Raw genomic sequence first — 14,902 nt, 5'->3', positions numbered from 1 at the left:
AAGCATGACCATCTCTCCAATTTCAAATTCTATATCTTTTCTTTTAATGTCAGCGTAGCTCTTTTGTCGACTTTGGGCGGTTTTCAACCGTTGTTGAATTTGGATGATCTTCTCGGTAGTTTCTTGTATAATCTCCGAACCCGTAATCTGTCTATCCCCCACTTCACTCCAACAAATCGGAGACCTGCACTTTCTACCATAAAGTGCTTCAAACGGCGCCATCTCAATGCTTGAATGGTAGCTGTTGTTGTAGGAAAATTCTGCTAATGGTAGATGTCGATCCCAACTGTTTCCGAAATCAATAACACATGCTCGTAGCATGTCTTCAAGCGTTTGTATCGTCCTTTCGCTCTGCCCATCAGTTTGTGGATGATAGGCAGTACTTATGTCTAGACGAGTTCCTAATGCTTGCTGTAATGTCTGCCAGAATCTTGAAATAAATCTGCCATCCCTATCAGAGATAATAGAGATTGGTATTCCATGTCTGGAGACGACTTCCTTCAAATACAGTCGTGCTAACTTCTCCATCTTGTCATCTTCTCTTATTGGCAGGAAATGTGCTGATTTGGTTAGACGATCAACTATTACCCAAATAGTATCAAAACCACTTGCAGTCCTTGGCAATTTAGTGATGAAATCCATGGTAATGTTTTCCCATTTCCATTCCGGGATTTCGGGTTGTTGAAGTAGACCTGATGGTTTCTGATGCTCAGCTTTGACCTTAGAACATGTCAAACATTCTCCTACGTATTTAGCAACATCGGCTTTCATACCCGACCACCAAAAATATTTCCTGAGATCCTTGTACATCTTCCCCGTTCCAGGATGTATTGAGTATCTGGTTTTATGAGCTTCTCTAAGTACCATTTCTCTCATATCTCCAAATTTTGGTACCCAAATCCTTTCAGCCCTATACCGGGTTCCGTCTTCCCGAATATTAAGATGTTTCTCCGATCCTTTGGGTATTTCATCCTTTAAATTTCCCTCTTTTAAAACTCCTTGTTGCGCCTCCTTTATTTGAGTAGTAAGGTTATTATGAATCATTATATTCATAGATTTTACTCGAATGGGTTCTCTGTCCTTCCTGCTTAAGGCATCGGCTACCACATTTGCCTTCCCCGGGTGGTAACGAATCTCAAAGTCGTAATCATTCAATAATTCAATCCACCTACGCTGCCTCATATTCAGTAGTTTCTGATTAAATATGTGTTGAAGACTTTTGTGGTCGGTATATATAATACTTTTGACCCCATATAAGTAGTGCCTCCAAGTCTTTAATGCAAAAACAACCGTGCCTAATTCCAAATCATGCGTCATATAATTTTGTTCGTGAATCTTCAATTGTCTAGACGCATAAGCAATCACCTTCATTCGTTGCATTAATACACAACCGAGACCTTGCTTTGATGCGTCACAATAAATCACAAAATCATCATTCCCTTCAGGCAATGACAATATAGGTGCCGTAGTTAGCTTTTTCTTCAATAACTGAAACGCTTTCTCTTGTTCATCATTCCATTCAAATTTCTTCCCTTTATGCGTTAATGCAGTCAAGGGTTTTGCTATTCTGGAAAAGTCTTGGATGAACCTTCTGTAGTAACCAGCTAGTCCTAAAAACTGGCGTATGTGTTTCGGAGTTTTCGGGGTTTCCCACTTTTCAACAGTTTCTATCTTTGCCGGATCCACCTTAATACCTTCTTTGTTCACTATGTGACCGAGGAATTGAACTTCTTCCAACTAAAATGCACACTTTGAAAACTTAGCGTACAATTCTTCCTTCCTCAATACTTCTAACACCTTTCTCAAATGTTCACTGTGTTCTTGGTCATTCTTTGAGTAAATAAGTATGTCATCAATGAAAACAATGACAAACTTGTCAAGGTATGGTCCACACACTCGGTTCATAAGGTCCATGAACACAGCTGGTGCATTAGTTAAACCAAACGGCATGACCATAAACTCGTAATGACCGTATCGTGTTCTGAAAGCAGTCTTTGGAATATCATCTTCTTTCACCCGCATTTGATGATACCCGGAACGTAAGTCAATCTTTGAATAAACAGACGAGCCGTGTAGTTGATCAAATAAGTCGTCGATTCTCGGTAGTGGGTAGCGGTTCTTGATGGTAAGTTTGTTCAACTCTCGGTAGTCGATACACAACCTGAATGTACCATCTTTCTTCTTGACAAACAAAACAGGAGCTCCTCACGGTGATGTGCTTGGTCGAATGAAACCACGCTCTAAAAGTTCTTGTAATTGGCTTTCTAGTTCTTTCATCTCGCTGGGTGCGAGTCTGTAAGGAGCACGAGCTATTGGTGCAGCTCCTGGTACAAGATCTATTTGAAATTCAACGGATCGCTGTGGGGGTAATCCCGGTAATTCTTTCGGAAATACATCGGGAAATTCTTTTGCAATGGGAACATCATTGATGCTCTTTTCTTCAGTTTGTACTTTCTCGATGTGTGCTAGAACAGCATAGCAACCTTTTCTTATTAGTTTTTGTGCCTTCAAATTACTAATAATATGTAGCTTCGTGTTGCCCTTTTCTCCGTACACCATTAAGGGTTTTCCTTTTTCTCGTATAATGCGAATTGCATTTTTGTAACAAACGATCTCTGCTTTCACTTCTTTCAACCAGTCCATACCGATTATCACATCAAAACTCCCTAACTCTACTGGTATCAAATCAATCTTAAATGTTTCGCTAACCAGTTTAATTTCTCGATTCCGACATATATTATCTGCTGAAATTAATTTACCATTTGCTAATTCGAGTAAAAATTTACTATCCAAAGGCGTCAATGGACAACTTAATTTAGCACAAAATCTCTACTCATATAGCTTCTATCCGTACCCGAATCAAATAAAACGTAAGCAGATTTATTGTCAATAAGAAACGTACCCGTAACAAGCTCCGGGTCTTCCTGTGCCTCTGCCGCATTAATATTGAAAACTCTTCTGCGGCCTTATCCATTCGTGTTCTCCTGGTTCGGGCAATTTCTAATAATGTGGCCCGGTTTTCCACATTTATAACAAACTACATTGGCATAACTTGCTCCGACACTACTTGCTCCGCCATTACTCGTTCCGACACCATTTGTTCCTTTCGTTCTATTAACCCCTAGTCCGTAGACCTCACACTTTGCCGCGCTATGACCATTTCTTTTACACTTGTTGCAAAATTTGATGCAGAACCCCGAGTGATACTTTTCACACCTTTGGCATAGCTGCTTCTGATTGTTGTTGTTGTTGTTGCGGTTATTATTGTTGTTGGGATGATTGTTGTAGTTGCTGTTGTTGTTGTTGTTGTTGTTGTTGTTGTTGGGCCGTTTGTTGTAGTTGCGATTGATGTTGCGATTGTTGGGATAATTGTTGCGATTATTGTTGTAATTTCTGTTGTTGTTGTATTGGTGATTCTTATCACCGTTTTCCTCCCACTTTCTTTTGACTTGCTTCACATTGGCCTCTTCAGCAGTCTGTTCTTTAATTCTTTCTTCATTCTGGTTCACTAGTTTGTGAGCCATTCTACATGCCTGTTGTATGGAGGCGGGCTCGTGTGAACTTATATCTTCTTGGATTCTTTCCGGTAATCCTTTCACAAACGCGTCGATCTTCTCTTCCTCATCTTCGAATGCTCCCGGACACAATAGGCACAATTCTGTGAATCGTCTTTCGTACGTGGTAATATCAAATCCTTGGGTTCGTAACCCTCTAAGTTCTGTCTTGAGCTTATTGACCTCGGTTCTGGGACGGTACTTCTCGTTCATCAAGTGCTTGAATGCTGACCACGGTAGTGCGTACGCATCATCTTGTCCCACTTGCTCTAGATAGGTATTCCACCATGTTAACGCAGAACCTGTGAAGGTATGCGTAGCGTACTTCACTTTGTCCTCTTCAGTACACTTACTTATGGCAAACACCGATTCGACCTTCTCGGTCCACCGTTTCAATCCGATCGGTCCTTCGGTTCCATCAAATTCCAAAGGTTTGCAGGCAGTGAATTCTTTGTAGGTGCATCCTACACGATTTCCTGTACTGCCAGATCCAAGGTTATTGTTGGTATGTAGCGCAGCCTGTACTGCGGCTATGTTTGAAGCTAGAAAAGTACGGAATTCCTCTTCATTCATATTCACAGTGTGTCGAGTAGTCGGTGCCATTTCCTTCAAAATAGTCAAATGGAACAAGTTAATCATACAGAATATTAAGAGTAGTTAATAGTATTTCGTAGCATAATATGAACTCATTTATAAAAGCTTTTTCTTCATATTAGCGTTTTATAAGTTTAAATTCGGGTAGTACCTACCCATTAATTTCATACTTAGTAGCTAATATACAATTCAACTACTACAATTCTATATGAAAAACTGATTGTAATAATATTTCGCGTTCAAACTTTTATACAATATTTTACAAACTTACAATACCGCTTATTTTACATAAAGCATGAAATATAGCACACAATAACTTTGATACAAGATAGTTGTGAAGATAATTCTAGCTAGTACACAAGTCGTTCAGCAAAGGCAATAAAGACACGTAATTCATACGTCCAGAAACAAGTCATGCATTCTGGTTTTACTAGGACTACTTCCCATCCTTGGTCTTGTGGAACATAACCGTTATGGCCGTTGATAAGACAGCGTGTTGTAACGTCGTCAAAGGGACGAGGGTTACGTAATGACCAACAGTCTCGTAATAACCTAAAAACCTCATTTCTTACTCCAATTACCGACTCCGTCACTTGTGGGAACGTTTTGTTTAATAGTTGTAGCCCGATGTTCTTGTTCTCACTTTGGTGAGAAGCGAACATTACTAATCTGTAAGCATAACATGCTTCTTTATGTTGCATGTTAGCCGCTTTTTCTAAATCACGAAGTCCTATATTCGGATATACTGAGTCAAAATAATTTCTTAACCCGTTGCGTAAAATAGCATTTGGGTTCCCCGCAATATATGCGTCAAAGTAAACACATCGTAACTTATGGATTTCCCAATGTGATATCCCCCTGATAAGGCTAAAAAGGAACATATATTTCATAGCAATATCCCTCCTAAATAATAGGTTTTCATATGTAATTGTATTATATTTTCATTGTAATTGTTTAAATAAATAAGTGCGAAGACAAAAGGCGAAAATGAAGATTTGAAGACACAAACGTCCAAAAAGCTCAAATGTTCAAGATACAATTCAAAAGGTTCAATTTATTGATGAAAAACGTCTAAAAATGACAAGAGTACAAGTTACAAAACGCAAAGTACAAGATATTAAATTGTACGCAAGGACGTTCGAAAATTCGGAACCGGGACATGAGTCAACTATCAACGCCCGACGCAACGAACTAAAAATTACAAGTCTACTATGCACAAGAATATAATATAATATATAAATAATTATATTAATTATTTATATTTTATATTTATATATATAAAACGTCGGCAAAGAAGATCCAAAGGGGTGTGAGCTGTATTCCATTTTCCCGCGACTCGCGGAGTTCTCAGGCACAAAGTGCCGCGACTCGCGGAGCACAGAAATTTCAGAATCCCTATAAAAGGTCGCGAATTCTGTCGAGTTTAGAAACATAATAATAATAATACTCCGTAGTATAATATAAATAAATAAATATAATATATATATATATATATATATATATATATATATATATATATATATATATATATATATATATATATATATATATATATAATATAGATAAGTGTTATATTAGATTAGTTCGGGTTATGTAAAGGTTATTTTACGGGTTTTAAAGTCGGAGCTCTGTCCGTGTAACACTACGCGATAAATAATCAATGTAAGCTATGTTCTCCTTTTTAAATTAATGTCTTGTACTTAAGTTATTATTATGCTTATTTGAGCTGAAGTAATCATGATGTTAAAGCTAAATATTAGAGATGGGGTAATTGGGCTTTGTACCATAATTGGGGTTTGGACAAAAGAACGACACTTGTGGAAATTAGACTATGGGCTATTAATGGGCTTTATATTTGTTTAACTAAATGATAGTTTGTTAATGTTAATATAAAGATTTACAATTGGGCGTCCCTATAAATTACCATATACACTCGATCGGACACGATGGGCGGGGTATTTATATGTACGAATAATCGTTCATTTAACCGGACACGGGAATGGATTAATAGCCACTAGAATAATTAAAACAGGGGTGAAATTACATTCAAGGGTAATTGGTGTAATTGTTAACAAAGTAGTAAAACCTTGGTTTACACGCAGTCGATAACCTGGTGTATTCATTAAACAAAGTATTAAAACCTTGTTACAATTCGAATCCCCAATTAGTTGGAATATTTAACTTCGGGTATAAGAATAATTTGATGAGGACACTCGCACTTTATATTTATGACTGATGGACTGTTATGGACAAAAACCAGACGGACATATTAAATAATCCAGGACAAAGGACAATTAACCCATGGGCATAAAACTAAAATCAACACGTCAAACATCATGATTACGGAAGTTTAAATAAGCATGATTCTTTTATTTCATATTTAATTTCCTTTATTTTATATTTAATTGCACTTCTAATTATCGCATTTTTATTGTTATTGTATTTAATTGTACTTTTAATTATCGTACTTTTTAATTATCGCAATTTTATTTTATCGCACTTTTATTATTCGCAATTTCATTTTCGTTATTTACTTTACGCTTAAAATTAAGTCTTGTATTTATTTATTATTTTACATTTGGTTTTAACTGCGACTAAAGTTTTAAAATCAACAAACCGGTCATTAAACGGTAAAAACCCCCATTTATAATAATAATATTACTTATATATATATTTGTATTTTTATAAAAGTAAACTAATATAGCGTTGAGCTTTGTTTAAAAAAGATTCCCTGTGGAACGAACCGGACTTACTAAAAACTACACTACTGTACGATTAGGTACACTGCCTATAAGTGTTGTAGCAAGGTTTAAGTATATCCATTCTATAAATAAATAAATATCTTGTGTAAAATTGTATCGTATTTAATAGTATTTCCTGCAAAAATTTAATAGTGTTTTATACCCCTTAGCTTTGACATCAAGTATTTTTGGCGCCGCTGCCGGGGAACACTCTTAAACGCCGGAAGCGCAACGCTAATAAACCTAAAAAAAAAAAAAAAGATTTTTAGTTAACTTTTATTAAAATTCGTTTTTGTAAAAATACGTTTTAATTATTCAAAAATATAAAAAGAAAAACAAAAATATAAGTATTTTTAAGATTTTGTTAAATATTTAAGTTGATTAAGTTTCTTTATTTTTATTTTAGTTTATAAAAAATATAAGTTTTATTTAAATATCTTTTATTTATATAAAAACAGAAAACAGAAAATAAAAAAAAATAAATAAAGAAAAAACGCGTAAAATTTCAAACTGCTCCAGATCTGAATTTCTGAACGCCGCGAGTCGCGGGGTTTGAAGCATTAAATACCGCAAGTCGCGGAGATAACTTGACACGCCGACAGAAGCCCTAATTCAGCATTAATTACGGTTAATTATTAATTATTATTATTATAACCCTAACTAATTATTATTATTATAATTACTTTTACTTTTTATTTAATTTATATATTTTAGTTAAATTAGTTTAATTAAATTGTAAAATTAGTAGTTTTATTAAACAAATAATATAAAAATAATATTTTTATAAAAATTGTACTTTTTACAACTTTTTGTATATTTTTATATTTTGTCCCTTTTTAATCGTTGTAGCGTAATATTTGTATTTTTCGCTCATATTTAATTTTAAACTTAGTTTTTGCCATAGTCATTTTTACTCCTAGATTTTTAGGCTTTGCCGTAGAATTCCTTAAGTGCTTTTTCTTTAGACTAAGATTTAGGTACTTTAGAATTTTGCGACGCCTTTTTAAGTTTTAGTTTCTTTTTAAGTTATTTCCATTTGGGATATAGTTTTTCCTGTAAGCTTTAATATTTTTAGACGACTTTTACCTATGTATCAATTATCATTCCAATTAGTAATATCAATTTGCGATTATAATTTTAAGTTAGTTGTAGTAATAAGGTTAGGTTAGTCAAGTATTTTTAAGTTTTTATAAGTTTCTTTTATTTTTCCGTCACCTTTTATTTTTCAACCATTTTTCTTTTTCAACCTTTTTCCGACGAACTCTTTTTCTTTCTTATCTCTCGCTATTCTAGTTTTTAGGACATAGATTTTTATTCTACTTCTTATCTAAATTTCTTAAAATTACGAAAATTTATTTTGAGTGGTTAAATTAATAGACATCACAATTTTCTGCTTCGTAGTAATAGTTGGATTTGTTAGTGGCTGAGTTGTGAGCTTCCGATTTAAAGGGTTCTGGCTCCCTGCTGCATCTATTGGCTATTCGAAACGTGGGCAAAAGCAGAAAAGTCTATTAATTGGACAACTTATATAAGTTTTTCTATTTTTATAACTAATAGGATAATTAGTAAATGCACCACATTGTAGCTAAAATTTGGCCATCGCAATAAAATGGAAAATTTTGAAAACAAGGCTATGGAAACTCTTTTTGATATCCAAAATCAATTAAATCAATACTCTCAAACGAGTGTTGATGACAATTCGTTCGGTCAATCTTGGATCACGAATGACGAAACAATAACTGGTTGTGAAATCTGTGGAGATTATCACTCAACATGGGAATGTTATTATTACGTTCCTATGAAAAATTACGCACCCACGGAACCTGAATGGAATGATTATGAAGAATACAATTCAAATTGGGATTATTCCCAAGAATATATCCAAACTCAACAACCAGTAGACGAGGAAAATTACGTGTCTGAAAATTTATTAGACAATATGAAAATCAAACTCGAAGAACTCAATGCTCAAAATGAACAAATGAGAGAGTTTGTAAACCGGCAAGCTGAAACTCTATCAGACTACACACCTGTTGATCTGAGGAGTATTGTACAAGAAAATCTCATATCATCGAATTTTGATGAATTCGAGAGCTCCGAAATCACCAACTATCCCGATGATACTTTTTATTTAGTCTTACCAATTTCACAACATAATGACACATTAGCCTCTACCGACGAAATCATCGATCCATCAATGGATGATAAAGAAGAAGTAAGGGTGACAAATTGGTACTCATGGGAATACGATAACGTTGAAAATTTTACCCCCGAGGCCAAACCAAACTTCACCATTCCACAACCTTCCAACCCAATATTCTCAATAGACGAGTCATCCACCGGAAATGAACTACGAGCTGTAATAGATAATGACACCTCGAATTTCACCCAATTGGGTAATAGAGGTGAAAACTTTGACGTCGAGAATAAAAGGAAGGAAACGTTAGAAATTGTCCACCCTATAATATGTATGTCGGTGTATATCGATCCATTTGACCAAGAACCAGAAAAGAGACATATACATTTACTAAAAGCTACATTTAAAAAAGAATTAGGTAGTGACGATCGGGTGGGTCTAAACTTTAAACCCATTGATATAATATATACCAACCGAGATGTAAATAACTGGCTCACTATTTTAATTCGTGGAACTTATTCTACCGACTTCACATGTCGTCAGCTAAGTGTGGGGAAGTCTAACCCCACTTAACGTTAAATTAGGGGTTCGGGTTAGTGCATAACTCGTTAATAAACATGCATAATAAGTTAGGGTAAAAGATGCATTTTCAAAGATTAGCAAACAGTCAAGAAAAGCAACCGTTTTTGAAGAAAAACATGTGTGATAAAACAATAAAAGGAATGAACGATGAGGCGCGCCATCTATCATTCGACGATCTTTGTAAGTACAAACTAGGTATTCTTAATCACTTTTCTACACTAATCACCCTCATGAATTTATAATTATAGTCTGATTTCATGCAAATGAGGGCATTGCATGATCTAAAGTGTGGAGAAGGGTTATAAATTCTCTCGGGTTTATACTTGGTTTATTTGCCAAATTTTGTGAAAATTTGAAAAAATTTCAACTAAATGAATTCAAAATCATGTTTATACATATTTATGAACGATGAAAACTAGGTGTTAATACCGAAATTATCGTTACCCTAAAACGCTTGAATTCATTTAAAATGGAATAAAGGAGAATAAAAAGGCAAAGAAAGAAACTAAGTGTGGGGAGAATGTACCTAGTTATTCAATTAAAAACTATCTAGCACATGTTTCCGTAAAGTTATTGCAGGTGCTTTTGTTTTGGACTAAATTAACTATTTTACCCGATGAAAGAAAAGATAAGATGGATCTATTAAAAGGAAGTAAAGTCTTCCGAAAAAGAAACGCGCTTCTTGATTTAGGTCAGGAAGTTGTCGTCCAGACCAGCTGTAGGTTGACGAAAAATCTAGAAAAGTCATCACTAAAATCAGCAGGAAATCCACGGACCTCAGCATCAAACAGGGTCGCCAAGTGGTCAGACTTATCCTAACCATGAGAGGATCTGTCTCGTAAAATGGGGAGGGCACCGTGCAAATTAGCTTGATAAGACTAATGAATCAAATCCCCAGAAAGGATAATCTCCTTAAAGATTAAAAATCAGCTTTTAAGACTGATATTACTCAATCCTTGAGATTGACCTTAAAGATTGAGAATTTAAACTCATGGAATTCAATGATATCTAAACTCGAGCTTGAACGAGAAAATATTTTGATCAAAATTACAAACCGATTTGTTTTCTGAAAACCCATTTTTAATGCGTTCATTACCATTGAGCGTAAAATCCTAGGAATTCACCTGGAATTCATTAGGTCACCTGAACCAAATCGGGTGTCAACCGTAAGAACGGTGGTTGCATAGCTTGGTCGAAGACAGGACCTTGTGCCAGACCGAAAAATCATAGGATGATCTTTACTATTGCTCCTACAAAGGATAGTAATTGCGTCCGACACGTTATAGACCATAATCAAAAGCATGTCACGGGACATTGCCTTAACAGTTGCTTGTTCATCGCTTTCCTTTACAACCGGACGGTAGTTTGCCGAAAGGTAATATACGGGACAAGTAAACTGGACGTGTTGCTTTCCTAATACAAGGTTAGCAAGTGGGTAACACAAAACCACAAGTGTTGAGCTAAAATTTTCAAATCTGAAACCCACAAAACCCACAAAAATATTTTGCAACACCGGTGAAGGGTTATTCCGGAAAACTTGTCTAGGGTAAAAGCTAGATTGAATTTTCAAAAGATCAAATGTTTTCATAAAGATCCAATTTCCTTACGGATCTAAATTTTCATAGTCATGTGGGACTGTAAACCGCCTTTCAAATGTGCACTTTGCTTTGGAAACCGAAAGTAAATCGGCAATTTGATTGCAAGTGTCGTTGACCTAAACCCGAGGCAACTGTGGATGACACACCCACCTTTAACCATGGTTCTATCGTTACTATCATTGTTTATACCACCATATCAAAATCACTGATGTACAAAGTGTGATGAATAAAAAAGTGATTCATGTATGTTTTTATTTCAAATTCTGTATTGCTTGAGGACAAGCAACGCTCAAGTGTGGGGATGTTTGATAAGGCTAAAAAGGAACATATATTTCATAGCAATATCCCTCCTAAATAATAGGTTTTCATATGTAATTGTATTATATTTTCATTGTAATTGTTTAAATAAATAAGTGCGAAGACAAAAGGCGAAAATGAAGATTTGAAGACACAAACGTCCAAAAAGCTCAAATGTTCAAGATACAATTCAAAAGGTTCAATTTATTGATGAAAAACGTCTAAAAATGACAAGAGTACAAGTTACAAAACGCAAAGTACAAGATATTAAATTGTACGCAAAGACGTTCGAAAATCCGGAACCGGGACATGAGTCAACTATCAACGCCCGACGCAACGAACTAAAAATTACAAGTCTACTATGCACAAGAATATAATATAATATATAAATAATTATATTAATTATTTATATTTTATATTTATATATATAAAACGTCGGCAAAGAAGATCCAAAGGGGTGTGAGCTGTATTCCATTTCCCCGCGACTCGCGGAGTTCTCAGGCACAAAGTGCCGCGACTCGCGGAGCACAGAAATTTCATATAAAAGGTCGCGAATTCTGCCGAGTTTAGAAACATAATAATAATAATACTTCGTAGTATAATATAAATAAATAAATATAATATATATATATATATATATATATATATATATATATATATATATATATATATATAAAATATAGATTAGTGTTATATTAGATTAGTTCGGGTTATGTAAAGGTTATTTTACGGGTTTTAAAGTCGGAGCTCTGTCCGTGTAACACTACGCGATAAATAATCAATGTAAGCTATGTTCTCCTTTTTAAATTAATGTCTCGTACTTAAGTTATTATTATGCTTATTTGAGCCGAAGTAATCATGATGTTAAAGCTAAATATTAGAGATGGGGTAATTGGGCTTTGTACCATAATTGGGGTTTGGACAAAAGAACGACACTTGTGGAAATTAGACTATGGGCTATTAATGGGCTTTATATTTGTTTAACTAAATGATAGTTTGTTAATGTTAATATAAAGATTTACAATTGGGCGTCCCTATAAATTACCATATACACTCGATCGGATACGATGGGCGGGGTATTTATATGTACGAATAATCGTTCATTTAACCGGACACGGGAATGGATTAATAGCCACTAGAATAATTAAAACAGGGGTAAAATTACATTCAAGGGTAATTGGTGTAATTGTTAACAAAGTAGTAAAACCTTGGTTTACACGCAGTCGATAACCTGGTGTATTCATTAAACAAAGTATTAAAACCTTGTTACAATTCGAATCCCCAATTAGTTGGAATATTTAACTTCGGGTATAAGAATAATTTGATGAGGACACTCGCACTTTATACTTATGACTGATGGACTGTTATGGACAAAAACCAGACGGACATATTAAATAATCCAGGACAAAGGACAATTAACCCATGGGCATAAAACTAAAATCAACACGTCAAACATCATGATTACGAAAGTTTAAATAAGCATGATTCTTTTATTTCATATTTAATTTCCTTTATTTTATATTTAATTGCACTTCTAATTATCGCGTTTTTATTGTTATTGTATTTAATTGTACTTTTAATTATCATACTTTTTAATTATCGCAATTTTATTTTATCGCACTTTTATTATTCGCAATTTCATTTTCGTTATTTACTTTACGCTTAAAATTAAGTCTTGTATTTATTTATTATTTTACATTTGGTTTTAACTGCGACTAAAGTTTTAAAATCGACAAACCGGTCATTAAACGGTAAAAACCCCCATTTATAATAATAATATTACTTATATATATATATATTTGTATTTTTATAAAAGTAAACTAATATAGCGTTGAGCTTTGTTTAAAAAAGATTCCCTGTGGAACGAACCGGACTTACTAAAAACTACACTACTGTACGATTAGGTACACTGCCTATAAGTGTTGTAGCAAGATTTAAGTATATCCATTCTATAAATAAATAAATATCTTGTGTAAAATTGTATCGTATTTAATAGTATTTCCTGCAAAAATTTAATAGTATTTTATACCCCTTAGCTTTGACATCACCCCCATCTTTCGAACGAAAGCCTTTTATAAACCAAGGCATTCTTGGAACGTTCTTCGAATGTCTTACAAATTGATCTCGCCTTAAATAGTTGTGCCGAGGAATTCTGACCGACTCTAGACAAGATTTCATCAATCATGTCTCCGGGTAGGTCTCTTAAAATATTGGGTTGTCTATCCATTTTGTGTTTTTATACTGTAAAATAGACAAGAGTTAGATTCATAAAAAAAAATACTTATTAATACAAGCAATTTTTACATATATCATAAAGCATAAGCACACTATATTACATATATTACACCACACGAATACAACTATCTTATTCCGACTCATTCGTTTCTTCTTATTCGGTTTTGGTTCGTTTTGCCAAGTTTCTAGGGATATATGATGTTCCCCTAATACGAGCCGTCGTTGTCCACATTGGTTTAGAAAAACCTGGTGGTTTAGAGGTTCCCGGGTCATTGTTACAACTTAAGGACTTCGGGGGTTGACGATACATATAAAGTTCATCGGGGTTGGAATTAGATTTCTCTATTTTTATGCCCTTTCCCTTATTATTTTCTTTTGCCTTTTTAAATTCAGTTGGGGTAATTTCTATAACATCATCGGAATTCTCGTCGGAATCCGATTCATCGGAGAATTGGTAATCCTCCCAATATTTTGCTTCCTTGGCGGAAACACCATTGACCATAATTAACCTTGGTCGGTTGGTTGAGGATTCTCTTTTACTTAACCGTTTTATTATTTCCCCCACCGGTTCTATTTCTTCTTCCGGTTCCGATTCTTCTTCCGGTTCCGATTCTTCTTCCGGTTCCGACTCTTCTTCCGGTTCCTCTTCGGGAACTTGTGAATCAGTCCACGAATCATTCCAATTTACATTTGACTCTTCATTATTATTAGGTGAGTCAATGGGACTTGTTCTAGAGGTAGACATCTATCACATAATATCAAACACGTTAAGAGATTAATATATCACATAATATTCATATGTTAAAAATATATAGTTTCCAACAAAAATGTTAAGCAATCATTTATAAAGAAAACACGGTCGAAGTCCAGACTCACTAATGCATCCTAACAAACTCGATAAGACACACTAATGCAAATTTTCTGGTTCTCTAAGACCAACGCTCGGATACCAACTGAAATGTCCCGTTCTTATTGATTAAAAACGTTCCATATTAATTGATTTCGTTGCGAGGTTTGGACCTGTATATGAGACGTTTTTCAAAGACTGCATTCATTTTTAAAACAAACCATAACCTTTATTTCATAAATAAAGGTTTAAAAAGCTTTACGTAGATTATCAAATAATGATAATCTAAAATATCTTGTTTACACACGACCATTACA

This window comes from Rutidosis leptorrhynchoides, chromosome 2 (assembly GCF_046630445.1).
Source record: "Rutidosis leptorrhynchoides isolate AG116_Rl617_1_P2 chromosome 2, CSIRO_AGI_Rlap_v1, whole genome shotgun sequence".
Lineage (NCBI taxonomy): Eukaryota > Viridiplantae > Streptophyta > Magnoliopsida > Asterales > Asteraceae > Rutidosis > Rutidosis leptorrhynchoides.
This window is presented reverse-complemented; position numbering follows the sequence as displayed.